Source organism: Mustelus asterias, unplaced genomic scaffold (genome assembly GCF_964213995.1).
Source record: "Mustelus asterias unplaced genomic scaffold, sMusAst1.hap1.1 HAP1_SCAFFOLD_76, whole genome shotgun sequence".
Lineage (NCBI taxonomy): Eukaryota > Metazoa > Chordata > Chondrichthyes > Carcharhiniformes > Triakidae > Mustelus > Mustelus asterias.
In genome coordinates this window covers 211,150-235,101 of record NW_027590135.1, presented here as the reverse complement: position 1 = coordinate 235,101, position 23,952 = coordinate 211,150, and the positions used below count along the sequence as shown (strand labels likewise).

At 46.2% G+C, this 23,952-nt stretch overlaps 1 protein-coding gene and 3 non-coding genes across 5 annotated transcripts in view; all 4 read left to right on the top strand.

Moving 5' to 3' along the window:
- LOC144483578 (uncharacterized) overlaps positions 1–23,952 on the top strand; it is a 210,062-nt gene that overhangs the window by 75,450 nt on the left and 110,660 nt on the right. The window lies entirely within an intron of this gene.
- On the top strand, positions 220–301 carry trnas-cga (transfer RNA serine (anticodon CGA)). Its single transcript has one exon. It is a non-coding gene; the product is annotated as a tRNA-Ser (tRNA).
- trnap-ugg (transfer RNA proline (anticodon UGG)) lies at positions 6,570–6,654 on the top strand. The gene is given in 2 exon segments: positions 6,570–6,605; positions 6,619–6,654. It is a non-coding gene; the product is annotated as a tRNA-Pro (tRNA).
- On the top strand, positions 19,921–19,992 carry trnam-cau (transfer RNA methionine (anticodon CAU)). The gene has a single exon. It is a non-coding gene; the product is annotated as a tRNA-Met (tRNA).

Genomic DNA, 23,952 nt, shown 5'->3' with positions numbered 1-23,952 from the left:
TTTCATTTTCTCTTCGGACGTAATTAGTTTTCACTGAAAAATAATTTAAATAGAAACAAACAAGTCTCTGACCTAATAAATGAATTCAGAGACAAAGATACAAAGTAAAAGTTGAGGAACAAATTTCAGCTCACACACTGTGCTCTGTCCAATCCTGGTACTGATAAAGTTAATATATGCACGTTACTGAGGTGGTTACATTACTGTGGAAAATAAGTAGCTGCGATGGCCGAGTGGTTAAGGCGTTGGATTCGAAATCCAATGGGGTTTCCCCGCGCAGATTCGAACCCTGCTCGCAGCGATTATGGTTGGAAATGCTTGCTTCAGGCACGTACGAAGTCGCCATTTTTTTTCTATTAAGTATGTGGATCTCCATCATGCTTTCAGCTGCATGGCTCTGGGCCGGGTGTCGGAAGCTGAGCTTGGAAAGGACACCTGGCGTGTCCTCGGGCTGGCATGGATGTGATAGGCCGAATGGATTCCTTCTGTGCTGGTACTTTTCTCTGGTTCTTTCTGCGGTTCCATGCGGAAAATCATAACGTGAGCAGAATGAAAAAAAAAATCAGCATCAGGTGCACAACGACAAAACAATGTCTCACGTCAGAGGAAGATTCTGATGTAAAGACACACAGAGCATAAGAAGGACATTTAATCAGAATGAATTGAATGAATGAGAATATCAAAATGCTGCTTAGATGATACGTCATCGCGTTCATTCAAACACATTGCTACAAGCTGGTCATTACTGCGCGTTCGGTTTTCCTGGCTCAAACGGATTGGGAATGGAAAGAACAGGTGCACATTGTCAGGTCAAACTGTGTCTCAGATTGACAGCTCCCAGGACAGGTTTTCCTCTCCTCTTGCTCTGTGCTGTGGATTCTCGGGGATTAGTTGGGGTTTTCCAGCTCAGTAACTGTTCAAGCCTCTGAGGCCGGCGATGCTCACAGTGTCTGTTCCTCAATTTCAGGGGGCTGCAGCCAATCAGAGTTGTTCCGGGGATAACCCAGAACTGGTTGAAATGATGATATTGTTCACGAACTGAATTCTATTTGATCAAATGAGATACAGATTGTGTGCACTCAGTCACTAAACAACAATATCCCGCCTTCATATAGAGTGGATGAGATGGGGCAGAGGGATAGAAAGAGACAGAGTGAGTTAGGGCAGTGAGACACAGACGGCCAGACAATGTCTCAGTGACAGAATTCCTTGTAAATTCCGGTTTATCAAGAAAGATTCTCCTGGAGAAACAGAAGCTGCAGTCTCAGCTCTAATTGATATTGTAGCAGAGACACATTATTAATCCCACACTCAGGAACAGTGCTGCATTTTGACAGCAAAGATGGGGAGAGGCAATAGAAACTGAATGGTCCAGTTCTAAACAGTGTGCAGGTCCAGATGGACCTAAGGTTCAGAGAGATCGTTGAAGATGAGAAGAAATTTTAAAAGAGTCGCTAGGAAAACGGAAGGGATTCTTGGTTTCATAAGTGAATACACTTTGTATGCATAGAATCTCTGCATTGCAGAAGGAGCCAGTTGGCCCATCGAGTCTGCACCGACTCTCTGAACAGCATCTTTCGCGCAATTTTACCATCGCTAATCCCCCGAACCTCCACATCCTGGGACACTAAGGAGCAATTTAGCATAGCCCATGCACCTAAGCAGCACGTCTTTGGACTGTGGGAGGAAACCGGAACACCCAGAGGAAACCCGCGCAGACACAAGGAGAACGTGCAAACTCCACACAGACATGCACACTTTCTTACACAATATTCACACCTACACATTCACAGGACAAAACTTTCACCAAATGTAAGGTCCCAGACGGAATTTCCCCTCCTTTTAGCCTTTGCTCCGGATTACAGGGGGTTAGTTATAGTTCTTCACCTCAGTAACTGTTCTTCACCTCAGTAACACTCTGAGGCCCGCTTTCCGCAGATTGCCTTTGAATTCATTCATGGAATGTGAGCGTCGCTGTCTGGATCAGCATTTATTGCCCATCCATAATTGCCCTTGGGAAGGTGGTGGTGAGCTGCCTTCTGGAACCGCTGGAGTCCATATGGTGCAGGACCACATCTGTTCACCAGGTTCCGCGGCAAGAGCCAATCATATCTGTTTTTTTTTTCAGTTATTATAGTGATTACAGATGTCATTGCGTTTCTTTCGGGTGAAAATACAAATTATCTGCTCTCGGAATCTCTGGATTTCCTGTTTTATTTGTTTCTCCTGCACTGATAGATAACAGTAAATCACACCCTCAACAACCAATGACAGCCAGTTAAATAATCATCCCACAGTCGCTGATAATGGAGTTTCTGACAGTGACAGACAGTTTCTGACCACCCTCCGATTGGGCCTGGAGGAAACCAGATTCACTGTCAGAGCTGAACTTTCTGCAAATTAACAGATGCAGTGAAAAGAACACAGAAAAATAACATCGCCGCTGGAGAAGGCCATTCGGCCCTTCGAGCCTGCTCCGCCTTTCATTATGATCATGGCTCATCATCCAACTGGTCCCACATTGTATCCACGTATCCTTTCCTCCAGTTTGCCTCAAGTGCTATATCTAATTGCTTTGAAAACATTCAATGTTTTGGCCTCAGAAATATTGTCATCATCCGTGTGTGTCCAAGGTAAAATCCAGTTTAAAGTTGCTGTCAGTGGAAACTTTGTTTAAATCAAAGAACATGCCTCAAAGCTAATCAATGAGTTCTCAGTCTGAAGCAACAGTAAACAGGTGGCAGCCGTCCTAAAAAACGAGACAAGCCAAGTTGAGTTTATAAACTGTGCGATGGACACACCTGGAGCTTGATGAAATCAGCAACTAAGGTAGTTCCGTAATTATAACTGATGAAAATAAGGGTTGTTTAAGCAAAGTGACTGATGGTGGTATAGTGGTAAGTCTGGCTGCTTTTTCTAAAGAGTTGACCCGGTTTCGATTCCCAACCATCGATTTAATAATTTATTTAGAACCTTATCCGCGGCATCTTGTGTTTTAAACCGAGTGGACAGAAACAGGGCGAACGCAACATTTGACAGTCTTGAAATAAAATGGAGATTTCTCTTTTTCAGTTTTTATTCGGACGTAATTCGTTTCTGATGAAAAATTATTGAAATAGAAAAACAAGTCTCTGGCCTAAGAAATGAGTTCTCAGTCAGAGACAAAGATACAAAGGACAGGAACAAATTTTGCCTCACACACTGTGCTCTGCACAATCCTGGTGCCTGATGAAGTTAATTTGAACGTTACTGAGGAGGAATCCAACAGGGTTTCCCCACGCAGGTTCGAACCTTGCTCGCAGAGACTATGTTTGGGAGTGTTTACTTCGGCTGCTTCACAGAGCCACAAATCCTAGTGAATGTTTGGTATGAAGGTTTTGGATCTCCATCATGCTTTCAGCTGCATGTTTCCGGGCCGGGTGCAGCTGGGTGAACTAGGAAATGACACTTTATTATCCCCAGGTTGGCATGGACAAGCTAGGCCGAATAAGTTCCTTGTATGGCTGTTACCTTTCTTTTGTTCTTCCTGTGGTTCCATGAGGAAAATCATAGCATGAACAGAATTTTTTAAAAATCAGCATCAGGGGCATAAGGGCAAAACAAGGTCTCAAATCAGAGGAAGATTCTTATGCAATGACACATTTCATCAGAATATATTGAATGAATGAGAATTTAAAAATGCTGCTTAGATGATCTGACATCGTGTTCATTCAAACACATTGCAACAAGCTGGTCATTACTGGGCGTTCTGTATTCCTGATTATAACAGTTTGGGAACGGAAGGAGCAGGTTCACATCTGCACATTGTTATGCCAATCTGTGTCTCATATTGAGAGCTCCCACGACAGGCTTTCCTCTCCTCTCGCTCTGTGCTGTGGATTCTCCGGGATTAGTTGGAGTTTCCCTCTTCAGTAACTGTTAAAGTCTCTGAGACCAGTAATGCTCACAGTGTCTGTTCCCGAGATTCAGGGGGCTGTCTCCAATCAGAGCTGTGCCGAGGTTAACCCAGAACTGGTTGAAATGGTGATCTTGTTCACAAGCTGAATTCTATTTGATCAGATGAAGATACGGATTGTGTGCACTCAGTTACTAAGCAACAACATCCCACCTTTATATAGAGTTACTGAAAGGGGTTCGAGTGATAGACAGAGACAGAGTGAGTTCGAGCAGTGAGGCACCGACGGCCAGGCAATGTCGCAGTGACTGAAATCCCTGTAAATTCCGGCTTTATACAGAAAGATTCTCTTGGAGAAACAGAAATTGCAGTCTCAGCTCTCACTGATATTGTAGCAGAGACACATTATTAATTCCACACTCAGGAACAATGCTGCATTTTGACAGAAGAGATGGGGCGATTTTAGGAAGTGTGTCAGGGTCCTTGGGAGGGTGTAAATGGGATTTACTGAAATGGACACAGCGATGAGGGATTTTAGCTGCAAGGTTTGTTTGGAGAATCCAGAGTTCCTCTCGGTGAAGTAAACTGAATTAAGTGCGGCTCTGAGAGATGCGTAAAAGTGTATAACATATTGAACTAAGATGTGGAGATGCCGGCGTCAGTATTGAGTGCTGAGGCTGTTGCAGCAATGCCGTCGTCGTGGGGGATGCTGGTGTAGAGTGCCGAGACGTCCGTTGTGACGAGGAGTATTCCTGGTTCAACTGTTCCATGGGTGCTGAGTTTCTGTAAGAAGTTCGTGGTGTCGCTTCAGAAGCTGGCGGTTCCTTTTCGATGGATTTCAGGGTGCCTTCGACTTAGCCAGAGAGGTTCTCACACAGAATCCTAGTGCCTAATATTGAACTAAAGTACTCAGGCGGAAATCGTTGCAGTAACTGCGAGCAGAAAGTTTTGGGAACACTGAAGATTTAAAAAAGTATAGGAGGCATAGGGTCATCGCACTTCAGAAGGAAGCATGCAGTCGATTGAGACTGTACCGGCTCTCTGACAGAGCATCCCACTCTATCCCCAGGTAATTACCCCGATATTCCCCCTAACCCAAACATGCTGGGACATTATAGGACAATTTAGCATGGCCAATTCACCAAAGCTGCACATCTTTGAGGAAACCCATGAGGGCACTGAAAAAATGTGCGAACTCCACACATGTGGAGATTGCTGCTTTCTTGCATCTTTGTAGAAACTTGATGTCTGTGTCGATATGCGCGATGTTGTTGGAACCGGCTTGGAAACTCCACACAGACAGTGAATCACGGACAGAATTGAAACCGGGTCACTGGCCCTGTGAGGCAACAGTGAAAGTGGTTGTAGATAAGATAATTTTATTTATTTGTCAGAGTAGACTTACATTCACACTGCAATGAAGTTACTGTCAAAATCTCCTCGTCGCCAAATTCCGGCGACTGGAATTCATTACTACAGGTAGTAGTTGATACCAAAATATTGAATGTATTCAAGAGGCGGCGAGATATAGCACTTGAGGCGAAAGGGATCAAAGGTTATGGGTAAAAAGCAGGATTAGGCTCTTTAGTTGGACAATCAGCCATGATCGGAATGAACGGTGGAGTAGGCTTGAAGGACCAAATGGTCTCCTGCTGCTCCAGTCTTCTATGAATCCCCCAAGCCGAGAATCAGACCACGAGACCAACGATCCGGTGACATGCAAGGAGCTGAGCCAATCAATATATGTTCTGCTCAAAGCAGACTAGCTGTCTTTGCAGACCTTGATAGAGGAATAGATAATGAAGAAAACACAGCAGATTCATAGGGAAACATGATCCTCTGTCTTAAACCCTGAGTATTCAACCAAATGTTCAATGTCGGAATTGGAGTTTCTCTCAGCGACATTGATTCAAATCATATCAGTTCACAGAAAGTGTGGAAGAACACAGCTAAGTGTGTTCAAATAGAGAGAAACAATGTACGAAACGTTCCGTCGATTAATGGTGAGAGTCGGTTTTGCACCCACCCGTGCAGAATACAATGGATAAACAGACCATCGCCAAAACCACTCGACATTTCGTCAACTTCTCAGAAACTTGCAAACCGCCTCCTTCCATTTGATTTTCTATCCATGAAGAGTTGGGGAGGAAGGTTCCCCCCACAATCGCTCCTGGATGTCCAGCCAGATGGAACATGTTTCGAATGTAGCTGCTTCAAACACAGGAAATTTCTATCCCATCAGGTCAGGGAATGTTAGGAATGGAGCGGTGTGAAACATTCCCAGACCATGTCCCACATGTTTCTCCTCAGCATGAAAACTCCAACAGAGGCTCATTCAATCACATCATGATTCACATCATTCACACCTTAACCATGAGGCCACTGATGAAGTCAGGATGACTTCGAATTTCTCCTAAAATGCCAACTGACTGGCAGAATGACATTACACACGGGACTGGCGAGTCACAACCATCGGCTGACTTGGCGAGTAGTGAAAATTGATATAACTGCTTCTGATCTTCACGAGAACAGGCAGTGAAATAGAACATTGTTCATTGACACCTCTGCTGCATTGTGAAAAAGTGGTTGATAAACAATTGCGTTGTGAAAAGATGGTTGATAAACTTTGGGATACATTGAAAAGTTGTTTTCATTGCGTTGGGCTCCAACGGGTGGCTCGTTGGTCTAGGGGTATGATTCTCGCTTTGGGCGTAGCATTAATATGCGAGAGGTCCCGGGTTCAAATCCCGGACGAGCCCAGACAGGCGTTTTTTTAGAAGATAATTCCTTGCAATGAAGAGGGCGACAATGAGCGAAAGCCGAAGCAGTGCTGAGCTCCCGAGAACTCATTGCAGAGAAAATATCTCTGCAAAAGTCCGGAAGCAACCATACAGTCTGACAGAACTGGGAATCCCACGGTCTGATGTTAATTTTTCCATATTTTACTTTCATTCCGGTGCTCCGAGTGAACCGTGAGTATTGGTGCATTTCAGCAATCCTGTTCAAGGGCAATTTACAACCAGGCGACATACACATCAACAGAGGAAATAGGAGCAAAAGTAGACCATTCGGCCCCACAAGCCTGCCCCGCCATTCACTCAGATCATGGCTGATCTGCTTGTGTTTCGATTTCCACATTTCTATCTATCCCCGATAACCTTTGGTTCTGTTGCCAAACAAGAATCTATGTACCTCCGGCTTAAAAATATTCAATATCCCCGCTTCCACCGCCTTCTGAGGCAGAGTTGCAAAGTCGCTCAATGCTCCGAGAGAACAGAATTTGCCATCCGAAAAGAAGAAGCTCAGTTTTCTTTCAGTGCCTGTTGTTCTGGATTCACTCACAAGTAGAGACATCACTTCCACGTGCAACTTGTGAAGACCATTCAAGATCTGAGGTGCTTTGAACAAGGTACCTCCCACTCGGAGTATCTCTGGTACAAAGACGCCCAGCCAGTCTGCGTAACCTTTCCTCTGATCAACCTAGTAAATCTTCTCTGCACTGTCGAACTATTCATGATATCAGACTGGTAATTCTCTTCTGGACCGTTTCCAACACATTCCCACCCTTCATTAAATATGGACATCAAAACTTCAGACAATATTCGTGATACTTCACTAATGACCTGTACAACTGAAGCATGACATTCTTTTCTCATGATGTGGAGATGCCGGCGTTGGACTGGGGTAAACACAGTAAGAAGTTTAACAACACCAGGTTAAAGTCCAACAGGTTTATTTGGTAGCAAAAGCCACACAAGCTTTCGGAGCTCTCAGCCCCTTCTTCAGGTGAGTGGGAATTCTGTTCACAAACAGAGCATATAAAGAGTCGAATTGGACTCCTCTGGAAGGCCGCTGCCCTCGACTTGACATGTATGCCCAAGCCGTCAGGAGGTGCGTCAACACCAAATTCATCAGCCGCACTCACAAGACAGCCCCGAACATCACCCAAGCACAACGTAACGCCATCCACGCTCTCAAGACCAACCGCAACATTGTCATCAAACCAGCAGACAAAGGAGGGGCCATCGTCATACTGAACAGAACGGATTACTGCAAAGAAGTGTACCGACAACTCAACAACGAGGAACACTACAGACAGTTACCTGCAGATCCGACCAAAGAACACACCCGTCAACTCAACACTCTGATCAAGACCTTTGATCGGGACCTTCAGAACACCCTCCGTGTTCTCATCCCACGTACTCCCCGCGTTGGAGATCTCTACTGCCTCCCGAAGATACACAAGGCAAACACACCCGGCCATCCCATCGTATCGGGCAATGGGACCGTGTGCGAGAACCTCTCCGGCTATGTCGAGGGCATCCTGAAACCCATTGTACAAAGAACCCCCAGCTTTTGTCGCGACACGACGGACTTCCTACAGAAACTCGGCACACATGGAGCAGTTGAACCAGGAGCTCTCCTCGTCACAATGGATGTCTCGGCACTCTACACCAGCATCCCCCATGACGATGGCATTGCTGCAACGGCCTCAGTGCTCAGCGCCAACAACTGCCAGTTTCCAGGTGCAATTTTACATCTCATCCGCTTCATCCTGGACCACAATATCTTCACCTTCAACAACCAGCTCTTCATCCAGACACACGGAACAGCCATGGGGACCAAATTTGCACCTCAATATGCCAACATCTTCATGCACAGGTTCGTACAAGACTTCTTCACCGCACGGGACCCTCAACCGATGCTATACACTAGATACATCGATGACATTTTCTTCCTTTGGACTCATGGTGAACAATCACTGAAACAACTCTATGATGACATCAACAAGTTCCATCCCACCATCAGGCTCACCATAGACTACTCTCCGGAATTGGTTGCATTCTTGGACACACGCATCTCCATTAAGGACGGTCACCTCAGCACCTCACTGTACCGCAAGCCCACGGATAACCTCACGATGCTCCACTTCTCCAGCTTCCACCCTAAACACGTTAAAGAAGCCATCCCCTCCGGACAAGCCCTCCGTATACACAGGATCTGCTCGGATGAGGAGGATCGCAACAGACACCTCCAGACGCTGAAAGATGCCCTCATAAGAACAGGATATGGTGCTAGACTCATTGATCAACAGTTCCAACGCGCCACAGCGAAAAACCGCACCGACCTCCTCAGAAGACAAACACGGGACACAGTGGACAGAGTACCCTTCGTTGTCCAGTACTTCCCCGGAGCGGAGAAGCTACGGCATCTCCTCCGGAGCCTTCAACATGTCATTGATGAAGACGAACATCTCGCCAAGGCCATCCCCACACCCCCATTTCTTGCCTTCAAACAACCGCACAACCTCAAACAGACCATTGTCCGCAGCAAACTACCCAGCCTTCAGGAGAACAGTGAGCATGACACCACACAACCCTGCCACAGCAACCTCTGCAAGACGTGCCGGATCATCGACACAGATGCCATCATCTCACGTGAGAACACCATCCACCAGGTACACGGTACATACTCTTGCAATTCGGCCAACGTTGTCTACCTGATACGCTGCAAGAAAGGATGTCCCGAGGCATGGTACATTGGGGAAACTATGCAGACGTTGCGACAACGGATGAATGAACACCGCTCGACAATCACCAGGCAAGACTGTTCTCTTCCTGTTGGGGAGCACTTCAGCGGTCACGGGCATTCGGCCTCTGATATTCGGGTAAGCGTCCTCCAAGGCGGCCTTCGCGACACACGACAGCGCAGAGTTGCTGAGCAGAAACTGATAGCCAAGTTCCGCACACACGAGGACGGCCTCAACCGGGATATTGGGTTCATGTCACACTATTTGTAACTCCCACAGTTCCGTGGACTTGCAGAGTTTCACTGGCTGTCTTGTCTGGAGACAATACACATCTTTTTAGCCTGTCTTGATGCTCTCTCCACTCACATTGTTTCGTTTCTTAAAGACTTGATTAATTGTAAGTATTCGCATTCCAACCATTATTCATGTAAATTGAGTCTGTGTCTTTATAAGCTCTGTTTGTGAACAGAATTCCCACTCACCTGAAGAAGGGGCTAAGAGCTCCGAAAGCTTGTGTGGCTTTTGCTACCAAATAAACCTGTTGGACTTTAACCTGGTGTTGTTAAACTTCTTACTGAAATCTACATGACAGACAGGAAGGAGTTAATAAAGAGAATGCAAAAGGATGGCTGGGATACTTCTCAAACCTTAGAGCAGCAGAGAAAGTGGATAGATAAAGTAAAAAGAAACAGAACGAAGAAAATAGGAATCATGTTAACACATCAGTTAGCAGGTCTAATTGAACAAACAATTGCCTCTACAAGGAAATGGAGAGAGGACAAAGAAAGAATTAGAGAACTAGAATCCCAAGTGAGGGAATTGGAAAAACGAAATCAGGTTTTAGAAAGGCAAGGGGGAGGAGAAACCGATCCTCTACCTTCTTATGAGTCTACCCCGCAAGGGCCAACGGCACCCTCAGAAGAGTGGGAACAGCTGGAACACAAATTAGCGCCCACAACTAGAGAGGGGACAGCAGCGCGACCCAAGGCAAATTATAAACCCTTTACCTCAGGGGAAAGACAGCAGATGGCTTCCCTGGGCAAATTACAAACCAGAAGCGCGAACACTACATTCTGGGAAGAATTAGACACAATCTGCGTAGGACATCAATTACACCTAAGAGACGTACACCAGCTGGTCAGGGCAGCCTGTCCAGCGGATAAGTGGAGGCAGGTAGCAGGGGGACCCGTTGCCCCTATAGCACAGGATTATAGTGGGGGACGGTGGACACATGTAATCCCCCTAACAGCAGAAATAGATGCCCAACAGGCACCCTTCTTACAGTTTAAAGAAGAAATTCAGAGGGTCTTAGGGAATGCTCCCACTAACTGGAGCAGAATTACCACCACAAAGCAGCTAAAAGGAGAAGGAGCCTCTGAGTATGGGGAACAATTGTTCCGAATATACCAAAAGTGCTCAGGACATGGGAATCCAGGGCGAGGAGATCGAGCGTTCATCCAGGCTGTTAAGGATGGACTCTCTAGTTCTCACCAGGTCATCCTAAAAATGGGAGTGATTATGTCCCAAGATTACGATGAATTGGTAGAATGGGCTAGTGGCATACCTGCAGATGGATAGGAGAGATCTTAGTTTTTGTATTTCAGTTGTTTGTGAGATCTGGTAGCTTGTCGAATGTAGGTGGTTGTTGTTGTAATTAGATTGAGAGCAGGGAGCTCTTTGTTCCTGTGGAATGTTTGCTACAGGCAGTGGGTGCAGTACATTGCACCTTGGTTTAGCCTCAGGGGGCTGGGAGAGTGTTAAAACTGTAAAGATTAAAGTGATAGGATTTCTTGAATTTACTTCTGTTTTGAGTCAATTACAGTTTGGAAGAAAGAAGAATAAAAGCGACTGTCTTAATCAATGTTCTATATTCTCTTTGAATGTTTTACACTCATCCCAGTTTGAAATGATAAGTTTGAATGAAAAAGGATGTGCTGTGGAATGACTTTTGGAAGCTTCCATGTGTGTGTGTGTGTGTGTGTGTTTAAACAAAGTGGTTGCGTGGATGCTTTGTTGTTGTTTGCTTTAATGTTTTAATGTTAAGAAAGGATTTAAACCTTGGAAGGAAGCATGTGCTCTTTCCTTTGTCTTGAAGTAGAAATTATAAGAGTTAGTTGAGGAGTTAAGAGGAGAAAATAAGTTATTTTGTGGAAAGGTAGAAAAGCAGGAACAAAAGACTAAGGTAAATATATTGTCTATGGGTCAGTTTAAAGTATACCAAGTCAGTGAAATACAGTATTAATCGCAGAATATCGCGATTTACGAACGTCAGATAGTTTAGTATTCTGAACTAGTTAAAATTATGTACTGCCGTCGGAATTTCATGAGCCATCAAGGTTCAAGGTTTGCCAAATATAAAAACACTGCAAAGCTTAAAATCTAGCCAGTTAAGAAACCAAAATGTTCCTAATCAAATAACTGGTATGTATTGTACCTGCTTTGATTTTGATTCGGCGCCTGTTACTTTTCCCAGAGTGCGGGGGTTTCGATCTGGAGCTCAGTTTAAAAATAGAAACGGCTTGAATTAAAAGGGTTTGGATATCACGGTTACGATGTGTAAAGTGGTATGATACAACTGCCGCTTGATTATTTTTATTATACAGTATAGCACTGCCATATAGACACAAGAATAACATCAAATCCTGAAAAGCCTTAACCAACTTTGTATGATATATTCATATACTATATTGTGTATTGATAAAGACATAATTATTTTGTGAAGTACTGTGGTGTAGCGCTTGCACGCAAACAAATGATCAAATTAGAGATAATGTAAGAGTACTCATATAAAGATCGGAACTGAATGGCATGTGATTTTAATGGGGAAAGCGATGTCTTTTGATAAGATTACATACAAATGAATGGATGTCCAACTGCAGCCAAAAAAGGCCAGTACAAAGTGTTATTTAATTCACACTAAGCTCGCTATGGAAGGGGGATATATAGTTAAAATGTATAATGCACTAGCTAAAGACATACAAACATCAGGGAGAAGGTGGACAGAGGTATTGCCCACTAGTTTAAAGAAATTAAGAGCTACCACAAACCGGACAACCGGATTAACCCCTTATGAACTAATGACAGGACGGGCGATGCAATTACCAGAAAGCATCATAACAGGTGGGACCGATGTCGGTCCACTAAAAGATAAAATCAAGAGATACATTCTGGACCTGAGCACCCAGCTAAAAGGGATGCGCAAATTGGTAAGAGGTAATCAGGAGATAAAAGACGCAGAGAGAGAGCTGGAAAGGCTCCCTGACGTCCCAACAGCGGGAAGTCGCGTCCTAGTAAAAACACTACCCGACAAACCAGGGTTTGCACCAAAGTGGAATGGGCCACATGAAATTATAATTAGTGGGGACACCTGTGCCTGTATAGACATAAGAGGGAAAGGGGTCTGGAAGCACTGGACGCAGCTGAAATTATACAAAGGAGATAAGTAGCTAAATTGATGAACTAACAGAACTGCTTTCCTCAACACAGGCAAAGACTGCAAGCAAGAGCCGGCGTGCGCGGGTTAATAAATGAAATAACTGTAAAAATTGAATTGTAGTGTTAAGTTTTATAACTGTTGCGAATATGTATGTAATCGCGTATGTAATTGTATTATTTTGCGTTGTGGTAACCGTAAATCTGACTGGGCTAGAAGACAACTTGTTTTACAAAGCCCACATACATTTACACGGGAATCGGACTGTATGTTACCCGTTAACCCAATCTGTAGAAGCCCTATTTGTAGCCACCCCTGGGTGGACCCCTCATGACTTATATACTGTAGATACATCAGAGACACTCTGTAAGGGACAAATTGGCAAATATAAAAGAGGTTTACAGGGGAGATGTGTGGGACTTGTAAACCCCACAAATCCTCCATGCGAGGGGTCCCAACAGGAGGGAGGAAAAGCTTGCCCAGACACTGCAAGCTATCCGCTTTGTTTCACGGGGCAGGGATGGGGATGTGCCTATGCCTTAGTCCCTAGGAACGATTCTTGTGTACAGACACAGTGTGTCCGTCAACATTGTCGGATCAACAAGAGACAGATTACTTGTACTTGTGACGAACGAAAATGTTTAAATATAACCGCGGGAAGACAGCTTATTTGCGGGCAATGTAATGGGACTCACGTAAGCTCAGCCAAATGGACATACCCCTTTGATACTTACCAGGTGGTGGGATCAAACGGGAAGCTAAGTAAATTGAGCAATTGGCAGTATGAGCAAACTCACAATCGGGACACTAAATGTTACCGGGCTAAGAAGGGGTATGTATTCCTCTTCAATGGTACCTACATGACAGAAACACCAAACCTCCCAAACCGTTTTGCGGTAGGGACAATCGGGCCACTGACTGTTCCATGCCCTCAGAAGGGGTACATTCGGAGGAGAATAGTAACCATATTGTTTGTGGGCTAACAATCCTGGGAAACAGCACTTCAAAAGCATTGGAGGCTGTTAACCAAGAAATGGCTGAGTTAAGATTGTATGCTCAGCAGACATGATACGCAGTGGACTACCAGTTAGCACAACAAGGGGGAGTATGTGCCATCATAGGCAACAAATGCTAATGTTACGCCGCTGTTTAAAAAAGGAAGGAGACAAAAGGCAGGTAACTATAGGCCGGTCAGCTTAACGTCTGTAGTAGGGAAAATGCTGGAATCTATTATTAAAGAGGAGATAGCAGGGCATCTGGATAGAAATGGTTCGATCAATCAGACGCAGCATGGATTCATGAGGGGAAAGTCGTGCTTGACGAACATGTTGGATTTTTATGAAGATGTGACTAGGGCGGTTGATGGAGGAGAACCGGTGGATGCGGTGTTTTTGGATTTCCAGAAGGCGTTTGATAAGGTGCCCCATAAAAGGCTGCTGAAGAAGATTAGGGCACACGGAGTTGGGGGTAGTGTGTTAAAGTGGATTGGGGACTGGCTATCCGACAGGAAGCAAAGAGTCGGAATAAATGGGTGTTTTTCCGGTTGGAGGAAGGTAACTAGTGGCGTGCCGCAGGGATCGGTACTCGGGCCGCAACTATTTACCATTTATATAGATGATCTGGAGGAGGGGACGGAGTGTAGGGTAACGAAGTTTGCAGACGACACAAAGATAAGTGGAAAAGTGAATCGTGTGGAGGACGGAGAAGATCTGCAGAGAGATTTGGACAGGCTGAGTGAGTGGGCGAGGATATGGCAAATGGAGTATAACGTTGATAAGTGCGAGGTTATACACTTTGGAGGAAATAATAACAAATGGGATTACTATCTCAATGGAAACAAATTAAAACATGCTACCGTGCAAAGGGACCTGGGGGTCCTTGTGCATGAGACGCAAAAGCCCAGTCTGCAGGTACAACAGGTGATCAAGAAGGCAAATGGGATGTTGGCATATATCGCGAGGGGGATAGAATATAAAAGCAGGGATGTCTTGATGCACCTGTACAGGGCATTGGTGAGGCCGCAGCTGGAATACTGTGTGCAGTATTGGTCCCCTTATATGAGGAAGGATATATTGGCATTGGAGGGAGTGCAGAGAAGGTTCACCAGGTTGATACTGGAGATGAGGGGTTTGGATTATGAGGAGAGGCTGGGGAGATTGGGTTTGTACTCGTTGGAGTTTAGAAGGATGAGGGGGGATCTTATGGAGACTTATAAGATAATGCGGGGGCTGGATAGGGTGGAGGCGGAGAGATTCTTTCCACTTAGTAAGGAAGTTAAAACTGGAGGACACAGCCTCAAAATAAAGGGGGGGTCGGTTTAAGACAGAGTTGAGGAGGAACTTCTTCTCCCAGAGGGTGGTGAATCTCTGGAATTCTCTGCCCACTGAGGTGGTGGAGGCGACCTCGCTGAATACGTTTAAAGCGCGGATGGATGGATTCCTGATCGGTAAGGGAATTAAGGGTTATAGGGGTCAGGCGGAATGAGTCCAACACTCATACACCTCGAATCTTAGAAGGGACAGCAAAGAGAGGGAGACCATTCGGCCCTTTGTCTCTATGCTGGTCTGTACAAGAACAACTCAGTCCATCCCTTTCCCGTCCTTGTCTCATAACCATGGAAATCCTTCCACTTCAGGTGCTGATTCCATTCCCCCTTGACAGCCCTGATTTGATGCTGCCTCTGCCGCCCTCTCAGGCAGTGCATCCCAGGTCCTAAACACTCTGCACATTAATTTCCCAAACCTAGATTGGAATATCCCTAGGGCTAGGGGTTTGGATGGAGAGGAGTTTGTTAGGTGTGTCCAGGAGAGTTTCCTGACACAGTATGTGGATAAGCCTACTAGAGGAGAGGCTGTACTTGATCTGGTGCTGGCTAATGAACCTGGACAGGTGGAGGATCTCTCAGTGGGTGAGCATCTTGGGGATAGCGATCATAATTCTATCTCCTTCACGATAGCATTGGAAAGAGATAGGATCAGGCAGGCTAGGAAAGTGTTTCTCTGGAGTAAAGGGAAATACAGTGTCATCAGGGAGGAAATTAGACGGGTAAATTGGAAGGAGGCATTCTTGGGGAAAAGTACCGAAGGAAAGTGGAGGATTTTCAAGGAATGTTTGTCTGGAGCTCTGCATGACAACGTTCCGATGAGACAGGGGGGTGTTGGTAGGGTACGGGAACCGTGGTGCACGAAGGTTGTGATGAACCTGGTGAATAAGAAAAGAGAGGCGTACAGAAGGTTCAGAGAGCTAGGAGGTATTAAGGATTTAGAGGAGTATACGGGATGTAGGAAGGAGCTTAAGAAGGAAATTAGGAGAGCGAGAAGGGGTCATGAGAAGGCCTTGGCGGGTAAGATTAAGGAGAATCCCAAGGCTTTCTACAAATATGTCAAGAGTAAAAGGATGAGATGTGAAGGCATAGGACCCTTAAAAGGTGAAGGGGGAAAAGTTTGTGCGGAACCGTTAGAAATGGCGGAGCTGCTTAATGAATACTTTACCTCGGTATTCACGGTGGAAAGGGATCTGGGTGGTTGTACTGCTGGTTTGCGGTGGACAGAAAGGATCGAGCATGTGGACATAAAGAAAGAGGATGTGTTGGAACTATTGAATGGCATCAAGGTTGGTAAGTCGCTGGGACCGGATGGGATGTACCCCAGGTTACTGTGGGAGGCGAGGGAGGAGATTGCGGAGCCTTTGGCGATGATCTTTGCATCGTCGATGGAGACGGGAGAGGTTCCGGAGGATTGGAGGATTGCAGATGTGGTCCCTATATTCAAGAAAGGGAACAGGGACAGCCCGGGAAATTACCGACCGGTGAGTCTAACCTCAGTGGTTGGTAAGTTGATGGAGAGGATCCTGAGAGACAGGATTTATGATCATCTAGAGAAGTTTAGTATGATCAAAAGTAGTCAGCACGGCTTTGTCAAGGGCAGGTCGTGCCTTACAAGCCTGGTTGAGTTCTTTGAAAATGTGACCAAACACATTGACGAAGGAAGAGCGGTGGATGTGGTCTATATGGACTTCAGCAAGGCGTTCGATAAGGTCCCCCATGCAAGACTTCTTGAGAAAGTGAGAGGGCATGGGATCCAAGGGGCTGTTGCCTTGTGGATCCAGAACTGGCTTGCCTGCAGAAGGCAGAGAGTGGCTGTGGAGGGGTCTTTCTCTGCATGGAGGTCAGTGACCAGTGGAGTGCCCCAGGGATCTGTTCTGGGACCCTTGCTGTTTGTCATTTTCATAAATGACCTGGATGAGGAAGTGGAGGGATGGGTTGGTAAGTTTGCTGACGACACCAAGGTAGGTGGTGTTGTGGATAGTTTGGAGGGATGTCAGAAGTTGCAGCGAGACATAGATAGAATGCAAGACTGGGCGGAGAAGTGGCAGATGGACTTCAACCCGGATAAGTGTGTGGTGATCCATTTTGGCAGATCCAATGGGATGAAGCAGCAGTATAATATGAAGGGTACCATTCTTAGCAGTGTAGAGGATCAGAAGGACCTTGGGGTCCGGGTCCATAGGACTCTTAAATCGGCCTCGCAAGTGGAGGATGCGGTCAAGAAGGCGTACGGCGTACTGGCCTTCATTAATCGAGGGATTGAGTTTAGGAGTCGGGAGATAATGCTGCAGCTTTATAGGACCCTGGTTAGACCCCACTTGGAGTACTGCGCGCAGTTCTGGTCACCTCATTACAGGAAAGATGTTGAAGCCATTGAAAGGGTGCAGAGGAGATTTACAAGGATGTTGCCTGGATTGGGGGGCATGCCTTATGAGGATAGGTTGAGGGAGCTTGGTCTCTTCTCCCTGGAGAGACGAAGGATGAGAGGTGACCTGATAGAGGTTTACAAGATGTTGAGAGGTCTGGATAGGGTAGACTCCCAGAGGCTATTTCCAAGGGCTGAAATGGTTGCTACGAGAGGACACAGGTTTAAGGTGCTGGGGGGTAGGTACAGAGGAGATGTCAGGGGTAAGTTTTTCACTCAGAGGGTGGTGGGTGAGTGGAATCGGCTGACGTCGGTGGTGGTGGAGGCAAACTCGTTGGGGTCTTTTAAGAGACTTCTGGATGAGTACATGGGATTTAATGGGATTGAGGGCTATAGATAGGCCTAGAGGTGGGGATGTGATCGGCGCAACTTGTGGGCCGAAGGGCCTGTTTGTGCTGTGGCTTTCTATGTTCTATGTTCTATGTTCTAAAAGCCATCCTTCTCTCCTCAGGCAATGGGAGCAATATTTCTTCATCTACTCTTCTTAGACTGCACCCACAAGCCCACCACCTCTACCAGGGTAGAGGCAGAGAGATTCTTTCCACTTAGAAAGGAAACAAGAACTTGAGGACACAGCCTCAAAATAAGGGGGAGTCAGTTTAGGACAGAGTTGAGGAGGAAGTCGGGGGCAGGGAATTCATATGGTGTTCGTGGAAGTGGAAATGACTAGGGTTGGGAAGCATTTTCCGATCAGGGCCATTGTGATCTCCTGGACTCGTTTCGATCGCCTCAGGGGGTCGGAGAGGAATTTCCCAGATTTTTTTTCCCCATATTGGCCCTGGGGTTTTCACTCTGGGTTTTCGCCTCTCCCTGGAGATCACATGGTCAGGAATGGGGGGGGGGGGGTGGGGGTGAGTTAATAGGTTGTGGTGAACAAAGCATCGTGTCTGTGAGGGACAGCTCGGTGGATAGGATTGGCATGTAGATAGGCTGGAAAATTGGGCGGGGATCCTGGATTCAGGATTCAATCCTGGACCGGGGAGCGGCGCGGGCTTGGAGGGCCGTAGGGCCTGTTCCTGTGCTGTATTGTTCTTTGTTCTTTGTTCTTTGAACTTCTCCTCTCGGAGGGTAGTGAATCTCTGGAATTCTCTGCCCATTGAAGCAGTGGAAGCTACCTCGTTAAATATTTTTAAGTCACAGGTAGATAGATTTCTGATCAATAAGGGAATTAACGGTTTTGGGGAGCGAGCGGGTAAGTGGAACTAAACCACTATCAGATCAGCCATGATCTTATTGAATGGCGGGGCAGGCTCGAGGGGCTAGATGGCCTACTCCTGCTCCAATTTCTTATGTTCTTATGTTCTTACCATCTCGAAGGACAGCGGCAATAGATACATGGGAACACCAGCACTGCAAGCTCCCCCTCAAGCCACTCACCATCCTGACTTGGAAAGACATCGCGGCTCTTTCGCTGTCAGAGTGGCAAAATGCTGAAATGGCGAACAGCACTGTGGCTGTACCGACACCTCATGGACTGCAGCCGTTCAAGAAAGCAGCAAACCATCACCTTCCGAATGTCAGTTGGGGATTGGCAATGAATGCTGGCCTCTTCAGTGATGCCCACCTCTCGAAATGAATAAAACAAATAAACACTCGCAACTACAACCGGAGACAGATAGATACAGAACAAATCTCACTCACGTGCATGTTTGGATACAATCTGAATCCCCCAATCACATTCACTAGCATAGGGTAAATGCAGTCGAAATTGGGCGATCGTTATCCAGTTGCAGTTTAACCAGAGTTTTATACAAGAATAGAGAACATCTTAACACAACGTGCAACATTTTAACCCAATATGGAAAATCATGAGACCAGTTAGTCATCTTTCTGCCGAACAGAAAACATCTTCACGGAGAATATTTTCACACAACACGGAACACGTTTACAGAGCAGGGCATATATTAACAGAACATTTTAAAAAAGTACACAACATGGATCATATTTATACAACCGGAAAGATATTGACAGCATCAGGGAAACATTTTACACAACAGCAGAAAGCACCTCTCAACAACAGAGAGCAGAGTTACACAGCAGGAAATATATTTACAAATATGTACTTGCAACAGAAAATTCCTTTAAAAATAGAGATCGATTTTCCAATTTCGTGCTTTGCCGGTTTCCCATCACCTTTGCCTGTCGTTACGTGTCCAGACAGTCTCTCTTACTGCTATTGTGTGTTTTTCTCTGTTTTATTCTCGCTTTGATGCAGTGGCTGAGCGTCCTGACACTGGAACGTGTATTAAATGTTACAGGAGCGAAAATCTGCCTGACTATATTGATAGGCAGCAGAAATGGCCTTTGCCGGAGCAGAGTGGCGCAGCGGAAGCGTGCTGGGCCCATAACCCAGAGGTCGATGGATCGAAACCATCCTCTGCTATTCCTATTATCACTGACAATGAAACGACTTGTGGCTTAGACGTGGAGTCGGCAGACAGGTATTTACATCGGCTTCTCTTTTCTCCAAAAAACCTCAATCTGCAGTGAATCAATTTTATATGCATACGAACGGGGAACATCTTAACACAACATGCAACAATTTACTGACAGAAACATCTTCACGGAAAATCTTCTCAAACAACATGGAACACATTTGCAGAGCAGGGGCCATATTAACAGAATAGAAAAAAAAAACAATTTACACAGCCGGAAACACAACAGGGGAGCATCTTACACAACAGCAGAAATCATCTCTCAACAACAATTGAGAGTTACATGGGTAAGATGGATCTGGAGGGTATGGGGCAAACACGGGCGATTGGGAATCGCTCGGTGGTAAAAAACTGGGCGGCATGGGCAGGTTGGGCCGATGGGGCTGTTTCCATGTTGTTAACCTCTATATCATAGAGCACAGCAGGATAAACAGTGAAACACTTTGCACAACAACAGTGAACATCTTTGAACATCTTTGAACAGCAGTTACACAGCGGGAAATATATTTATAAACATATTTACAAGAGAAAACTCCTTTCAAACATCAGTGATCAATTCCGTGACTGTCGTTACACGTGAACAAACAACCTCTTTGGCTGCTTTTGTGTGTGTCTTTCTCTGACCCTTTATTCTTGGTGTAATGCAGTGGAATTGTGCAGCCAGACTGAGCCTCCTGACACTGGTGATGGTGTTAAACAGAAGTGTGGAAGTGAATATCTGACTGATTGCATTGATAGGCAGCGGGGGTGGGGGGTAGGGTGAGGGGGAGGAGGAGAGGGGGGAGGGAGGAGTGGGAAGGAGGGAGGGGGGATGGGGAGAAAGAGAGGGGAGAGGGGAGTGGAAGGGGGAGGGGGAGGGGGGAGAGGGAGGGGGAGGGGGAGGTGGGAGGGGGAGGGGGAGGTGGGAGGGGGAGGGGGAGTGGGAGGGGAAAGGGGGAGGGAGCAGGGGAGAGGAGGGGGCGGGGAAGGGGGGAGGGCGAGGGGGAGGAGGGGAAGGCAGGTGGAGGGGGAGGGGAAGGAGGGGGGGGGGAGGGGAGGAGGGAGAAGGGGACAGGGGTCGTGGGGGAGGAGTGAGGGGGCGGAGACTGGGGAGCGGAGGCGGGGGGGGAGGCGGGGGGGGGGGGGGCGGGTGGAAGCGAAGATGGACGTTCTGTAGCAGAGTGGCGCAGCTGAAGAGTGCTTGGCTCATAGTTCAGAGGCCGATGGATCGAAACCATCCTCTGTTACTTCCTCTTAACAATAATAACAAAACCACTTGACTACAATTCTGCAGCATTTACGTGGAATATGCAGGCAGGTATCTGCATTGGCTCCTCTTTTCTGTTATAAGCCTCAACCCAGTTTGATATGCACACAAGGTGTAGATACTGTGAACATGCACCAGGATATATTAGACAGAGGTAATGGTGCACAGGGCACAATTTCAGAATTTGTGGACAATGTGAAACTTGGAAGCATCGTAACCTGTAAGGAGCCTGGTGTAAAACTTCAAAAAGGACATCGGCAAGTTGACCGAATGCGTGGACAAGTTACAGATGAAATTTAAAGCTGAGAATTGTGAAGTGATTCATTCTGGTAGGAAGATTAGAGAGAGACAATGAAAAGTAAAAGGGAAACAGTTCCAAAGTATCTAATCCATTTCATTTGTAACGTTTCTCAGTCCTACAACTCTAAATGAGGTGCAACAGTACAACTCTAAAATAACACCAATTTACTGCGGATGCTGTCATCTGAAACCAAAAGAGAAAATGTTGGAAAATCTCTGCCGGTCTGGCAGCATCTGTAAGGAGTGAAATGAGCTAATGTTTCGAGTCCAGATGACCCTTTGACAAAGGGTTATCTTGATTGGTTTACTGCCAATTGGTAACTTCCTTAAAGTCAATAATAATCCATTCAAAATATCCGCATATGATTTTACAATCATAATTACTCATTTGAATGAAATTACTGCATCTCACATTGCTTCTTGTTAGCTCATAAACGCATTTAAAAGTCATTTAACTGAATGCTGCGAGTTGAATCCATGCCTTAATGTCTACTGGTTTAAATATCTTACCACTAAATCAGGGGTTCCACTTACAGGTATTAAATGTCAAAGAACAAAGAACAAAGAACAATACAGCACAGGAACAGGCCCTTCGGCCCTCCAAGCCCGTGCCGCTCCCCGGTCCAGGATTGAATCCTGAATCCAGGATCACCGCCCAATTTTCCAGCCTATCTACATACTTATATCCTATCCACCGAGCTGTCCCTCACAGCTACGATGCTTTGTTCATCACAACCTATTAACTCACCCCCACCCCCCCATTCCAGACCATGTGATCTCCAGGCAGAGGCGAAAACCCAGAGTGAAAACCCCAGGGCCAATATGGGGGAAAAAAATCTGGGAAATTCCTCTCCGACCCCCTGAGGCGATCGAAACGAGTCCAGGAGATCACATTGGCCCTGATCGGAAAATGCTTCCCAACCCTTCATTTCCACTTCCACGAACACCATCTGAATTCCCTGCCCCCGAGACAGGTTCCCAACTATCCGCAGTCTCGCCCTGTACTGGCAACAGCAAGATGATCATAGAATGAAGCCTTGAAACGAGAAACAAAGAACAATTAGCCCGCGCCGCTCCCTGGTCCAAACTAGACCACTCTTTTGTATCCCTCCATTCCCACTCCGTTCATATAGCTGCCTAGATAAGTCTTAAACGTTCCCAGTGTGTCCGCTTCCACCACCTTGCCCGGCAACACATTCCAATCCCCCACGACCCTCTGTGTAAAATATGTCCTTCTGATATCTGTGTTAAACCTCCCCCCCCCCCTTCACCTTGAACCTATGACCCCTCGTGAACGTCACCACCGACCCGGGGAAAAGCTTCCCACCGTTCACCCTATCTATGCCTTTCATAATTTTATACACCTCTATTAAGTCTCCCCTCATCCTCCGTCTTTCCAAGGAGAACAACCCCAGTTTCCCCAATCTCTCCTCATAACCAAGCCCCTCTATACCAGGCAACATCCTGGTAAACCTCCTCTGTACTCTCTCCAAAGCCTCCACGTCCTTCTGGTAGTGTGGCGACCAGAACTGGACGCAGTATTCCAAATGCGGCCGAACCAACGTTCTATACATCTGCAACATCAGACCCCAACTTTTATACTCTATGCCCCGTCCTATAAAGGCAAGCAATGCCATATGCTTTCTTCACCACCTTCTCCACCTGTGACGTCACCTTCAAAGATCTGTGGACTTGCACACCCAGGTCCCTCTGCGTCTCTACACCCTTTATGGTTCTTCCATTTATCGTGTAGCTCCTCCCTACATTATTCCCACCAAAATGCATCACTTCGCATTAATCAGGATTGAACTCCATCTGCCATTTCCTTGCCCAAATTTCCAGCCTATCTATATCCTTCTGTAGCCTCTGACAATGTTCCTCACTATCTGCAAGTCCTGCCAGTTTTGTGTCGTCCGCAAACTTACTGATCACCCCAGTTACTCCTTCTTCCAGATCATTTATATAAATCACAAACAGCAGAGAACCCAATACAGAGCCCTGCGGTACACCACTAGTCACAGGCCTCCAGCCGGAAAAAGACCCTTCCACTACCACCCTCTGTCTTCTATGACCAAGCCAGTTCTCCACCCATCTAGCCACCTCCCCCCTTATCCCATGAGATCCAACCTTTTTCACTAGCCTACCATGAGGGACTTTGTCAAACGCTTTACTAAAGTCCATATAGACAACATCCACGGCCCTTCCTTCGTCAACCATTTTGGTCACTTCTTCAAAAAACACCACCAGGTTAGTGAGGCATGACCTCCCTCTCACAAAACCATGCTGACTATCGTTAATGAGTTTATTCCTTTCTAAATGCGCATACATCCTATCTCTAAGAATCTTCTCCAACAACTTCCCC